Raw genomic sequence first — 13,029 nt, 5'->3', positions numbered from 1 at the left:
ACATCTACACACTGCCCACATATGCCACACACATGCTACCCACATACACCATACACACACACACACACACTCACATACTCTCACAAGCACACACACACACTATACACACATACTACCCACATACACCACACACACTATACACACATACTACCCACATACACACACACACACACACACACACACACACACACACACACACACACCACATACACCATACACAGGCACACACACACCATTCCCGGCAGCCTTGTAGCAGTGTATAAGGCTTTCTTCCACGAGCCTCCACAGTCAGCTCACATGGCCATCACTGTCTGCAATAGTCTCTAGAGGAGAGTGGAAGCCCCTGTGGAGAGCGATTCCTGAGGTGGGGCCAGTTACTGAGCTCACAGTCCAGAGAAGAAGACTGTGGCGCTCACTCCCCAGCATTGCCACAACCCAAAGGCCTGAGCTCTGGCCCCGATCGGGAGCTGCTGTTACTGAAAATGGCATCTTACGCTCAGAAGATAAATGTTTGCCATGCAAGCGTGGGGACCCACGTAAAAGCTGGACACAGCAGCACAGCATCTGTAACCTCGGTTTCCCTGGGGGTTGGTGGGGTGGGAGGCTGAAATACAAGCATCCATGAAAGCTCAAGGATGGCACAAAGAATCTCAGTAAGGTGAGAATTGCCCCCAGGCCTGGTCCCTGACCTCCACAGGAGAGTCCTAGCTCAGTGAGCCGGCTTCCTGGGCTTCCTGCCCCAACGTAATTTTCCTGTCTCTTCTTTGTGGCTGCTACAAGTACCTGTGGAGATGCCAGGGGACAGCTTTGGGTGTTGGTTCTTGGGCACTGTGCACATTGTCAGAATGTTTAATTTTTAATTTACTTATATTCTCTCTCATCTGTGTGTGTGTGTGTGTGTGTGTGTGTGTGTGTGTAAATGTGCATTTCCACGGCACATGTGAAGGTCAGAAAACAACTTGCAGAAGTGGGGTCTCCCCTCCAACATGGTTTCTGGGGACTCAGCTCAGACTGTCAGGCTCAGGGACCCTTAGGCAGTGAGCTGTCTCACCACCCCCCACCTTGTTTACTATATTTTTTCTTTAGGATTCATTTTATTTTTACTTAAGTGCATATGTGTAAGTCTGTGTGTATGCACACATATGTGTAGGTACCTATAGAGTCAGAACAGGGCATGGATCCCTGGGAACCACAGTTATAGTGGTTGTGAGTTACCTACAGAGGTGCTGGAAACAGAACTCGGGTCCTCTGCAGGAGGACTGAGCCATCTCTCCAGCCCAGCTCTAGCCTCCTGTTGGCCTGGAGCCCACCCAGCAGCTACATGGGCTGTCGAGCCCTGGAAGCCCCCGTCCCTGCCTCTGCGGCACCAGGGTCCCAGCATGTGCCACCACACCTGGCTTTAGCTTTCTCCTTCTTTGCTTAAGTGTGGGATGTGGAAACGGTCTTCACGTCTGTACGGCACGGATTCTAGTAACTGAGCGATCTCACCAGACCATGACTGGCTTTTCTTTTTCTTTATTGTCAATTTGTTTTTAATCTATATATTCATTTTACATCCCAGCAGTAGCCCCTTCCTCTCCCCCACATCCCTCCTTTCCACTCTCTTCTCCCTATCCTCCCTCCCCTTATCTTCAGAAGAAATGATTCCCCCCCATCAACCCACCCCATGACTGGGTTGTCAGCTCATATTTCCCAATTTAATTGTGTGAGATGGATTTTATATTCTTCTCCAGAGTTTTTCACAAGCTTAGAGGATTAAATCATGCCTAGAATCGTGTAATGAATACACGAATGAAATAAAGCTTTTAAAATAAGGTTTATTTATTAATTTTATTTATGGGTTTTTGTGTGTGCCTGCCTGAATTTATGCGCACCACGTGTGCACAGGTACTCACAGAGGCCAGAGGAGGGCGGCAGATTCCCTGGAACTGGAGTTACAGGTGGTTGTGAGCTGCCTAGTGAGCTCTCCAGACCCACATCCTCTGCATCAGGAAGGCACCGGCTCTCAGCCACCGAGCCATTGCTCCAGCCCTGGATGAGATAGCTCTCAAACCCAACTCTGGATACAATGCTCTGAGCTGAGCAGGTAAGAAAAACACTGTCACCTTGCTACTTGGGAAGTTAAGGCAGAAGGATCGCCCTGAACGATTGTGCTTGAAATCACCCGGGACAACAGAGCTAGGACCAGCCCCACCAAACAAAAACAATAACAAAACAACACAACAACAAAACAACACAACAAAATGAAAACAATAACAAAACAAAACAACAACAAAACAAAACAACAACATTCTTCCCAATGTTCTTTGGTGCTGTGCTCAGCATCAAAAATCCTCTTGGACATTTTCTTCCACAGCTGATGTGGAACAAATAAAAATTTAGTAGCCTGCTTCAGGTCATGTCAACCTGAACATAATTACGTTCATTGCAAGCAAAGTGCATCTGCTAACTGGATATTAGTCACAATGCGGAAGAGCAGTGGCCACAGCTGGGTGGAATTTGCAGTCCTAAGACCCATGTGCCGATGCATATTTCTGTCTTTAAGCTCTCAGAAAATTTATATTCCTGATCCGCCCTTCAACTGGTAATTACCCAGCGTCTGTTCCTTTTAAATCCTTATTATTTTTTATTCTTGCCCAGATGTGGAGTTGAGCTGCAGTGATTTTGGGGTTTCGGTGAGGGGCCCAGCTGCTGGGGTTGGGAAGCAAGCATGTTTTGTTTCAGCCCTTCAACTTGAATTTATGATGAGGCGTTGATGAATAGTGCCCTTCTTCCAGCCCTGCCCTCTTTGCATGTGTCTGAGGCTGCGATATCTTTGGCTTAATTATGCGGATGTGCCTCTTGCTGGAAAATTTATGTGATGACTGCTGCCAGGATCCTAGAGCCAGGATTAGGGATTTGTGGTCCAAACATCCTTGACTCTCCCTGCGATATATCCACAGCGAGACTGGGGAGAGCAGGTAGCTGGTGAGTGCAAAGCTCTATCAGGCTCAGGGTTTGAGAAAGTCTCAGGGCTGAAGTGGGTGACAGACATGTGATGGGAGTGAAGGTGTGAGGGACCGAGGTAATCTGAGCAGGTGGGGATGGGGATGGACGGGAGAGAGAAGACAGGATACGTGATAGATTTACATGTTTGCAAAAGGTAGTACAGTTCCACCTACAACTTCGCTACACTGAGGCTATGAGCACTGTCTTCCTCTGTGAGGAAGCTGAAGGAGACCCTCAGTCCCAGCAAACGGTGGCTCAGTCTGCAGCTGAGGAGGCTGCCGCGAAGGACCCTCTGCCTGGGTCGGAGAAGACTTTGAGCGGTATGAGAAAGAGGAGGTGTTCAATTTGTGCTGGAGGGTTTCACTTCTGTGCAGTAGCTGCAGCTTCAACAGTAGCCCTCTGGTCTGCGCTCTGCTCATCTCTCACCTCAGTCAGAAGAACAGCCTAATGGGAACCATGGCTCTGTTCGCACCTTCTACTTGTTACACAGTAAATACAATTATGAGATTGGAGCAATGGTTCTGCCAGCAAGAGCTCTTCCTTGCTCTTGCAGAGGACCTGGGTTCAAGTCCCAGCACCTATGCTAGGCCCCTCACAACTGCCTGTAACCCCAGTTCTAGGGAATCTGATGCCTTCTGGCCTCCATGGGCATTTGAACACTCTCGGTGCCTATAAACTCATGCAGGCTCTCACACATACACATAAATAAAAATAATCATTTAAAAAATAGGGCTATGACCTTGGCTCCCTCAAAGCTCACCCACTCAGAATAAATGCTACTGTCCTTTGAGTGGTCTATGAGCATTGCATGATCTAGCATCCTCTGATTGGCCCAGCCACCCACCCGTTATAATGTACTTCAAGTTTCTATCCCACCACCTCTTTGTCAGACCGTAAGCAATGTGAGGCTGTGAGTTTTCCCATACTTCATAACCACTCTCCCCAGGGGCTGGAGAGATGGCTCTGTGATTAAGAATACTTGCTTCTCAACCATGAGGACTGGAGTTTGGATCCAAGTACCCATATAACACTCTGCTTATCCTGTGCATACCTGCACCCCAACTTCCTACAGAAAGCAGAGGCAGGAAGGTCGACGGAGCCTGCTAGCTTCACTAGGTGAAGACAGATACGGATACTCAGCACCCTTGCCTGACCTCTGAGCACACCCATGTGCAGGCACAAACACACACACACACACACACACACACACACACAAATAGACAAACAATAAGCCAGTCTTAAACTGTTCTAGCTACAGTAACCACACAGGAGTCTGAGCTTGACATCAGAGCACATTTTTAAGAGAAACCCCAAGTCTAGGTTTTCATGTCAAGTCAGATGTTCAAGTTCTACCAAGTAATAAAACTTCCTTTTACTTTTAAACTGGAGACTACAGCAGAGGCTAGTCTATAGCCTCTAGCAAGAGTCCCCCAGCTTTCTTAGAGGCCCAAAACAAAACAGAAGAGCAAGAGCCAGGTTTGTAGAGCAGGCCCAGAACCTAGAGGAGTAGCGTAGAATGTTGGAACAGCTTTAGGTCCTTTGTTTACATTCTCAGCTCTGGCCAGCAGGGGGCACTCAAGGTTTCCAAACCCCCACGGTCCACCCCACCCACCCCGCCTCTTATCCCCCATCCAAAGTCCAAGGTAGGGCAACAGACAAGATGTTCCTCGGGTATGGCCACCAAGGTCCTCTCAAGCTAAGACTCCTGTCCGATTACCCACGCGTGGGACTATTTCATCCTCTAGTCGAATCCCTGCTCTTCAAGCTGGTGCCCAGGTGGAGGGCAGCAGTGCCCGCCTGCAAAGCCAAGAAGGCAGAGTAGAGCTAGGTGAAGACGGGACTAGCAACGCTAACTAACGCTGGAATATGATTTCTGTGCTGGAGCCACCATAGGGACAGGCAGGGTGTCAACAGCAGTGGGTTGGGGTGGTGGGGGTGGGGAGACTGGCCCGCTGGGTCTCAGTGTGGCACACTCCCATTCATGTGCTGAACCTAAAGCCGTAACGAGTTGATAGTAAAAAGTGGGCCTTTAGCTGTGACTAGATCTGGCCTCTTCCACCGTGAGGAACGGTTGGGCCCTCAATAGACATGGAATGTACTGGCACATTGATCTTGACTTCCTAGCTCCTGGAAATTTTAAGAAATAAATTTCTGTTGTTTATGAACTTCATGGTCTGAAGATTTTGCTGTCATACCCCAGGCAGACTAAGATGCACGGGAGCCCGAGGTCCTTCTGTCTGCGCTTACTTATAACTTCAATAGGGAGGTGGTGTCCCCGTTTTTGTTGAGAAGGTGTCTTAGCTGCTTTCTCGTCGGTCTGATGAAACACTCTAAGGGAAGCAACGTAGGGAAGTTCGCAGTTCAAGGGCACAGCTATCCTGACGGGAAAGGCAAGGCGAGAGCTCGAAGCAGCTGCTGAGAGAGCACTCACAACCAGGAAACAGAAGGATGGAGAAATGCAAGCAAGTGCTCAGCTGGCTTCCTGTTTTAGGCAGTCCATTCTCCCCAGCCCAGTGAATGGCCCTGTCCATAATTAAGATGGGTCCTCCAGGCTGGAGAGCTAGCCCAAGGGTTAAAAGCACTTGTTGCTCTTGAAGTGGGACTGGGATTGGCTCTCAGCACCCACATGGTGGCTCACAGTCCAGGGGCTTGCCGCTCTGCCTTCCGCCAGCCACAGGTACCAGGCACATATATGGTGCACACAGATGCGTGCAGGCAGAACACTCAGACACATACAATAAAATAAATGAGTCTGAATATTTACATAGGCCTTCCCATATCAATTAAGACAATCAAAATAATCCCTCACAGGTGCGGCCAGAGGTCCATCTTGTGGGCCATTTTATATTCTGTCAAGTTGACAGGTAACGTTATCACAGGACAGAGCCACGCCTCAGGTGGGCTCCAGAGTCCATTTCTGTGCACACCATGGTTTTGCCGAATAGTGAATGCCTTAGAAAACCAGAAAAGGCCCAGATGAGGCCTGTGGGGGCCGGAGGGGACTGCTTAGGTGGCTGGACCTGAGCTCTGGTGCCTCACTGCTCCCAGTTTCGGTACTGAAAACTCTCACGATTCAAACCATCCACGTCTTCCTCCCCTCAGGTCTCTCTTCAACTGCACCCCACTTCCTCGTGGCTGCCTCCAGGAAGCAGTGTGATGTCTGATAACAGAACTGCTGCCGAAACACGAGGAGAGGCTCTCATTGCTCCTTTAGCAAATTAAAGATCAGTAGGAAGTAGGCAGAGGGACCAGCAGTGATGGAGGCCCTTCGGGAGGAATGCAGAGCCAGCCAGCATCTCTCATCCTGGTGGGGCTTGGGAATAAGCTGCCAAAAGAAAGGCCTGTGAGTTCGGGGTCGTGGTACACCCCTGTAATCCTAGTGCTGGAGATGATGATGCAGGGGAATTGGCATACATTTGAGATGAGTCTGGGTTACATAGTGAGTTCCAGGCTAGCCTGGGCTACAGTAAAAGATTTGGTCTGATAAAGCAAAATAAAAACAAAAGCTGGTCGTGGTGGCACACTTCCGTAATCCCAGCTCTTGGGAGGTAAAAAATAGGAAGGTATATGTAGAAAGGTCAAAAGTTCAAGGCTGGCCTCAGCTACTTGAAACCCTGTCTCAAACAGGGTGTGGACAGGGCCCGTCAGGCCTCGTGGATCTCTGGCTCCTTCAGTCCTTTCAGCCAGATGGCTCAGCCAGAGGAACCATTCTTGGCGGGTGTCCACAACACGAGAACAACAGCAGGCCTGCACAGATGTTCAGAAGGTGGGCAGGAGGCCTGAGGTTGTGTAAACCTGTGTCTCGACAAAGCAGATCCCAGTAAAAGCTGCACCTGCACAGGCACACACACACACACACACACACACACACACACACATGTGGGCCTGCTGTTTTTGCACACTTCTCCACAACTTGCCAAGCTACACGGAGTTTGGTTGGTAAAGCCCCCCCCCCCCATCCTTTTTTGCTAACCACCCTCCCCAAAGCCTTGCAAGAGAAAGCTCCTGCTGTGAATGCACTAATCAGATCCGGGAGAAGTGGCTCCCGCACCTTCCCCCAAATGTGATAATCTCGATTCTAATTTACTGATTATGCAACAGGAAAATGTCCTGGTAATTTCATAAGAAGAGCACATTAGCCTGCTCATGGATCTCGAGTTTCCTGGTGAAATCATGAATAATATCGGCTCTCTTTAATAAATGGCGCCCGCGTGGAACATCAAGAATAATTACTTTGTTTATTAACATGAGGTGATTAACATTTCAAAAGCAATTTAAATAAATACAGAGAGAGAGTCTGAGGTGGGGCCCCAAGGCTGTGATCTGGATGGAGTAAGAGAGCCATTTGAACCCGGGAACTTCAAAGTCATGTTTTCAGCCAAGTGTGCTGATACACACCTGAAATCCCAGCCCTCAGGAAGTAGAGGCAGGAGCATTTCAATTTTGAGGCTAATGTAGCTTATGTAGTAAGAGCTTGCCTGAAAATTAACATAATTAGTAGAGTAAATGGTGATGCTCTGTGTTCTGTATTGCCTGTCACCAACGTATGTCACCAGTGATGAACCCAACTTGAGACTTCTAGGCTATGGCAAGGATGTTCCTTCTCCATGTTTCTTCTGCCAAGACTGCAGGGGCCTGAGTCCTGAAGTCCTTCCCCAGGTGTCTTCAGGGAATCAGCGGCTGCAGCCGAGGGTAAAACCTAAGCTACACAGTTAGAACCCTCCCTGAGGAGCAGGGAGTCTACAAATAGAGAAGCATTTTGCTTGGGACTGGAGAGATGGTTCATTAGTTAAGAGCACTGGCTGGTCTTCCAGCACACAAGTTTGATTCCCAGCATTTGTAACTCCAGGGGACCTGACACCCTCCTCTGCCTTCTGAACGCATTGCATGCTTGTGGTACATAAGACATACACGCAGGCAAAACACCCACACATATAAAATAAAAATTGTTTGTTTGTTTGTTTGTTTGTTTGTTTTTTAGATGGGATCTTACCAAGAGGCCCAAGCTGGCCATGAATACCTAAGCTGATGCAACCAACCCTCCTTTGGCTTCCTCCCAAAGGGTAGGGACTGTATGTGCATGCCCGTGTACCAGCTGAAGTCATACTTCTTAGCTTGCTCTATGCTGTGAAAACTTTCCGGGTCACTGCAGTAGGCATACTAATTCTGGTCGCATGTTTTATTTCATATAAAAAAAGGAAGGAAGACAGGAAGGATGGAAGGAAGGAAGGAAGGAAGGAAGGAAGGAAGGAAGGAAGGAAGGAAGGAGCAAGCCTTTGAGGACAGTACTGAGAAAGGATCCTAGAATGTGGAGGTTGGCCTGGGATTTGAGGGTAGGTACCAAATGCCACCACATATATCCTTTTTGTTGTTTTTTTGTTTTGTTTTGTTTTGTTTGTTTTGTTTTGTTTTGCAACACAGCAGCTCAAACTCACGGTCTTGCCTCTGCACTGAGCTATATCCCGGACCCTTGGGTTGCTTGCTTCCCTGGTTGGTTTTGGCTTTTTTTGTTGTGGTTGTTTTAGTAACAGGGTCTCAGTGCATGGCCCAAGCTGACCTTAAATTCACCATCCTCCTGCCTCTTTGCCTCTTTATGAGAGCCCTGGGGGTTGGGGGAAAGCCTCGGTGAGTAAAGTGTTTGCCTCGCAAGCATGAGGACCTGAGTTTGGGTCTTCAGCCATGGCAGCAGACATCTGTAATCCCGATTGTGGAAAGGAAGAGACAGGTAGATCCCTGGAGCTGGCTGAATCAATGAGCTCCATGTTCAGTGAGAGGTGCTGTAGACGTAAGGTAGACTGTGGAAGACTCTCTATGTCAACATCTGGCCTCCACACCCATGCATATACACAGGTACCCACATGGACAAGTGCACATAAACATGTTCATGTCACACACACACACACGCACACACACACACACGCACACACACAGACCACGCGCGAGAGCAGTGCAGCCACGCATCCAGGAACGCTGGTAGCCTCCACGGGAGCTGAGAGATGAAAGTTCCCTTCCTCTGGGGGTCTCTACTGCCTGATAGAGAATTGGCTTTGCCCTCTGATGGCAGCCTACATTCCCTTGAAGACACTAGAGGACGCATTCAGGGAAAAAGACTCATTGCTCAGGCTTCCGGTGTCTTTGCAGAGGTGTTGGGGCAGGGGTCCTGGCGCCTATGAAAGGTTCAGTGATGTCCCAGCGTCTTCACATCACCAGAGTCAACTGGCTTCTATGTTCTGGCTTCCCCAACTGTAGCAGAGCGCTGATACTTTGTTTTCAACCACCAAGTTTATATTAACCTATTATAGCTAATCACAGGAAACAAAGCCAAGGCTGTGATTTAGCCTAATTTGAGCATACGGGATATTTTTTTTTCTTTGAATCATCCAATATGGAACCAACGAGAACTATCTAGTCTCATCTTGTCACAGCAACTGTATTCCTGAATCGATGGGTTCCCTACACGTGAAACAGTCAAGCCAATGTTCGCCCTCAATGCTCATATCTCCCTATGTTATTTAAGGAACCACCAGAGCATCAGAAGACAAGATCCCACTTTAGGCAACCCTCACCTAACTCCACACAGCTCGGGAAGTCTCCACGCTGCAGCTGGGCTTTCCAAACTGCTCCCTTGAGTACAAATTTCACGTGATAATGATCAGAAGAGGGGGGGGGGGGAAACACACAAACAGCCTTTTAAAAATAGAAGCCATTGCTCCTGCAAAATTCCACAGAGCCAGATTTTAGAATGCAGCATTTCACAAACTCATCAGTCTTGGTAAAGTACTGTACAGACAGGGACCCTGACAGGGGAAGGAGGGAGCCGTGGAGAGTGACAGCAAGCAGCTGCATCTATCTGGGGGACAATGAAGCTAGGAGAACCCCATTCCCCCAGCCTGAACCAGAACTTTGGGCCCCACGAGCTGACTTTGCTGTCTTGGAGAAGAATTACCCACAGGTTATACAGGAAGGGCTGTGCAAGGGAGGCTGCAAAAGGGTGCCATGCTAAGAACCATCGTTCAGTATCCAAGTGGGTTCTGTTGTAATAGGAACAGGGACTGTCTCTGACATGAACTGATTGGCCTGCTCTTTGATCACCTCCCCCTGAGGGGGAAGCAGCATTACCAGGCCACAGAAGAAGACAATGCAGCCACTTCTGATGAGACCTAATTGACTAGGATCAGAAGGAAGGAAAAGAAGACCTCCCCTATCAGTGGACTTGGGGAGGGGCATGCATTCAGAGGGTGGAGGAAGGGAGGGATTGGGACGGGAGGAGAGAGGGAACCACAGGGGGAATACAAAGTGAATAAAGTGTAAGTAATAAAGAATTAAAAAAAAAAAAAACATCGAATGGTAGAACTGATAAGGTTCCAAATGAGGGAGAATTTGACGACTGTTAAAAGGCTTCCTGAGAGCTGGAAAGATGGCCCAGTAGTTAAGAGCACTTGCTGTTTCCCAGAGGACCCAAGTTTAGTTCCCAGCATCCATATAGGGAGTACAGAACTTCCTCTAACTCTAGCCCCACGGGAATCTGAAGCTTTCTTCAGAAGTCCAGGAGCATTGCACTCATGTTCATAAACCCACACACATATAAACATAGTTAAAAATTTGAAACCTTAGACAGGAAGTGATGGTGCACAGCTTTAATCCCAGCACTTGGGAGGCAGAGACAGGTGAGAACCACTTGGCTAGAGAATCGGTATGTTTTTTAGGACTAGCTTCCCAGCACTGAGGCTCTGAGCGAGTGTCAGGCTATGCTCTTGACCTTCCCAGACTCTCAACTATGAGCTAACTTGACCTTTTTCCTCCTTTCCAGATTCACACTTCACTGTATGAATAGAGTATTACATGATGACATGACATTAGCCTTTTCAGGCATGCGGTTTCCATATGAGGTCAGATATTTTAGAATCCACTTACTTTGCTTTCAGAACCAGATTTCTTTCTTAGGCCTTAAGTTGAGTTATAAGACCAACAAAGCAATGCCTCTGTATGTGGCCGGTACACAGTTTATTCTACCTGTAGAAGTATAAGAGCTGAAATATTTAACACCAGTGAGCTGGAATTAGCGATCCATTTCTGGACCCTTCATGACTTCAATGTTTGTCCAAGTCACAAATTTTGTAACCAATATCCTTCAATGAAGCCAGCTACTAGGACCTCTGTTTTTTTGTTTTGTTTTATTTTATTTTATAAATTACCCAGTCACAACTATTCTGTTGTAGCAACAGCAAAGCTATAAAATGGCTAATGCCTAACAGCTAGATTCTAAAAGGAGCCATTTCCAGATTTTAAACTACCCTTTCCTGTCCCCTCCCCTCGCCTGCTCTCCTGTCTCTCTCCCTCCCTTTTCTTTCTCTTCTACTTTAATTTTAATCTTGCAGTACAGAAAATTGAATCCAGGACCTCATATATGCTGGGCAAACAGTCCACTACTGAACTGTATCTCCAACTTTTTGTTTTGAAACAGTCTCACTAACTTGTCCAGGCTGACTTGGAGTCACTAGGTAGCCCAGGTTGACCTTGGCTGACCTTGAGTTTGTGATCAGACTCTCAAGGGGCTGGGATTAAAGTGTCCAGAGTTTCTTTACAGAAAGTTTTCTTACAAGGCAACATGGCATATGAGAAAGGCTGCAGACACGTGTGGTGGCTGGTCTGGCCAGACTGCTGAGTGGACTTACCCTGATAACTTGAGTTCAATCCCAGGAACCTACTGTGCAATGAGAAAATGGACTCCCCCAAATTATCCCCTGCCTTCCACCCTGTGTACCTGTACTCACACATGGAACTCTCTGTCTCTCTTTGTCTTTCTCTGTCTCCCTGTCTCTGTCTGTCTGTCTGTCTGTCTGTCTGTCTGTCTCTCACTCACTCACTCATTCTCTTGGATAGAACAGAGCCAGAATGAACATACAGTGCAAGCTAAAGCAGCCAGTATATTTTTCCATTCTAGGTCAGAATAAAAGTTCAAGGTGTAGGAGGGATGGGAGCTGAACACTTGCTTCTCTTCCAAAGGACCCAGGCTCAAGAGATGCCACATGATCCTGGCATCCCCGTGGTGGCTCACAACTGTCCGTTTCTCCAGGTCTAGGAGGTATGACTCCCCCTTCCCATGGGCATCAGGTATATGTGTGTTGAGCAAACAAGCATAAAATAAAAAGTAAAGAAATCTTTAAAGTGAGGCATAGGGGTGCACACCTTTAACCCCAGCATTTGGAAGGCAGATGCCTAAGGATCTCTGTGAGTTCATGGCCAGCCTGGTCTACATACTGATTTCCAATATATCTAGGACTCCATAGTGAGACCTTGTTTCAGAACAAATAAACTTCTAGAAAAAGGTCAAAGAGAATCCATCTTGAAACTATTTATCCTTAATGGCCCTGTAGATGGACTTCATGTCACAGGTCCATAAATCCAGTTACTGGGCAGGATGAGGCAGCAGGCTTACAAGTTCAAGGCCTGTTTAGGCTACACAAGGAAGTCAAGGCCAGTTTAAGCAATTTAGTGAGACCTTGTCTCCCCCCACATACAAAAAATTTTTGAGGTTACTGTGTAATTCTGGGTGTCCTGGAACTCTTTATGTAGAGCAGCCTGGCCTCAGACTCACAGAGATCTGTCTGCCTCTATCTCCCATGTTCTGGAATTAAAATTTTGTTAATATCTATTTTTTTAATAGTTAATACATGTATCCATGTTTGCGTATGTGCATGTGAGTGCAAGTACCCTCGAAGCCACAAGAGGGCATCAGATCCTCTGGGGCTGGAGGTGTAGGTGGTCGGATGGCACCATTTTGAGTGTTAAGGACCTAACACAGGTCTTTTGTGAATGTAACCCATACTCTTAACCACTGAGCCATTTTTCCCAACCTTTGTCATTTTTGTTTAAGATTTATTTATTTTTTTATTTATGCAGCATTCTGCCTGCACACTGGAAAAGGACACTAGACCTCAATATAGATGGTGTGAGCCACCATGTGGTTGCTGAGAATTGAACTCAGGACCTTTGGACAAACAGCCAGTGTTCTTAACCTCTGAGCCATCTCTCCAGTCC

Source organism: Meriones unguiculatus, chromosome 11 (genome assembly GCF_030254825.1).
Source record: "Meriones unguiculatus strain TT.TT164.6M chromosome 11, Bangor_MerUng_6.1, whole genome shotgun sequence".
Classification (NCBI taxonomy): Eukaryota; Metazoa; Chordata; class Mammalia; order Rodentia; family Muridae; genus Meriones; species Meriones unguiculatus.
This window is presented reverse-complemented; position numbering follows the sequence as displayed.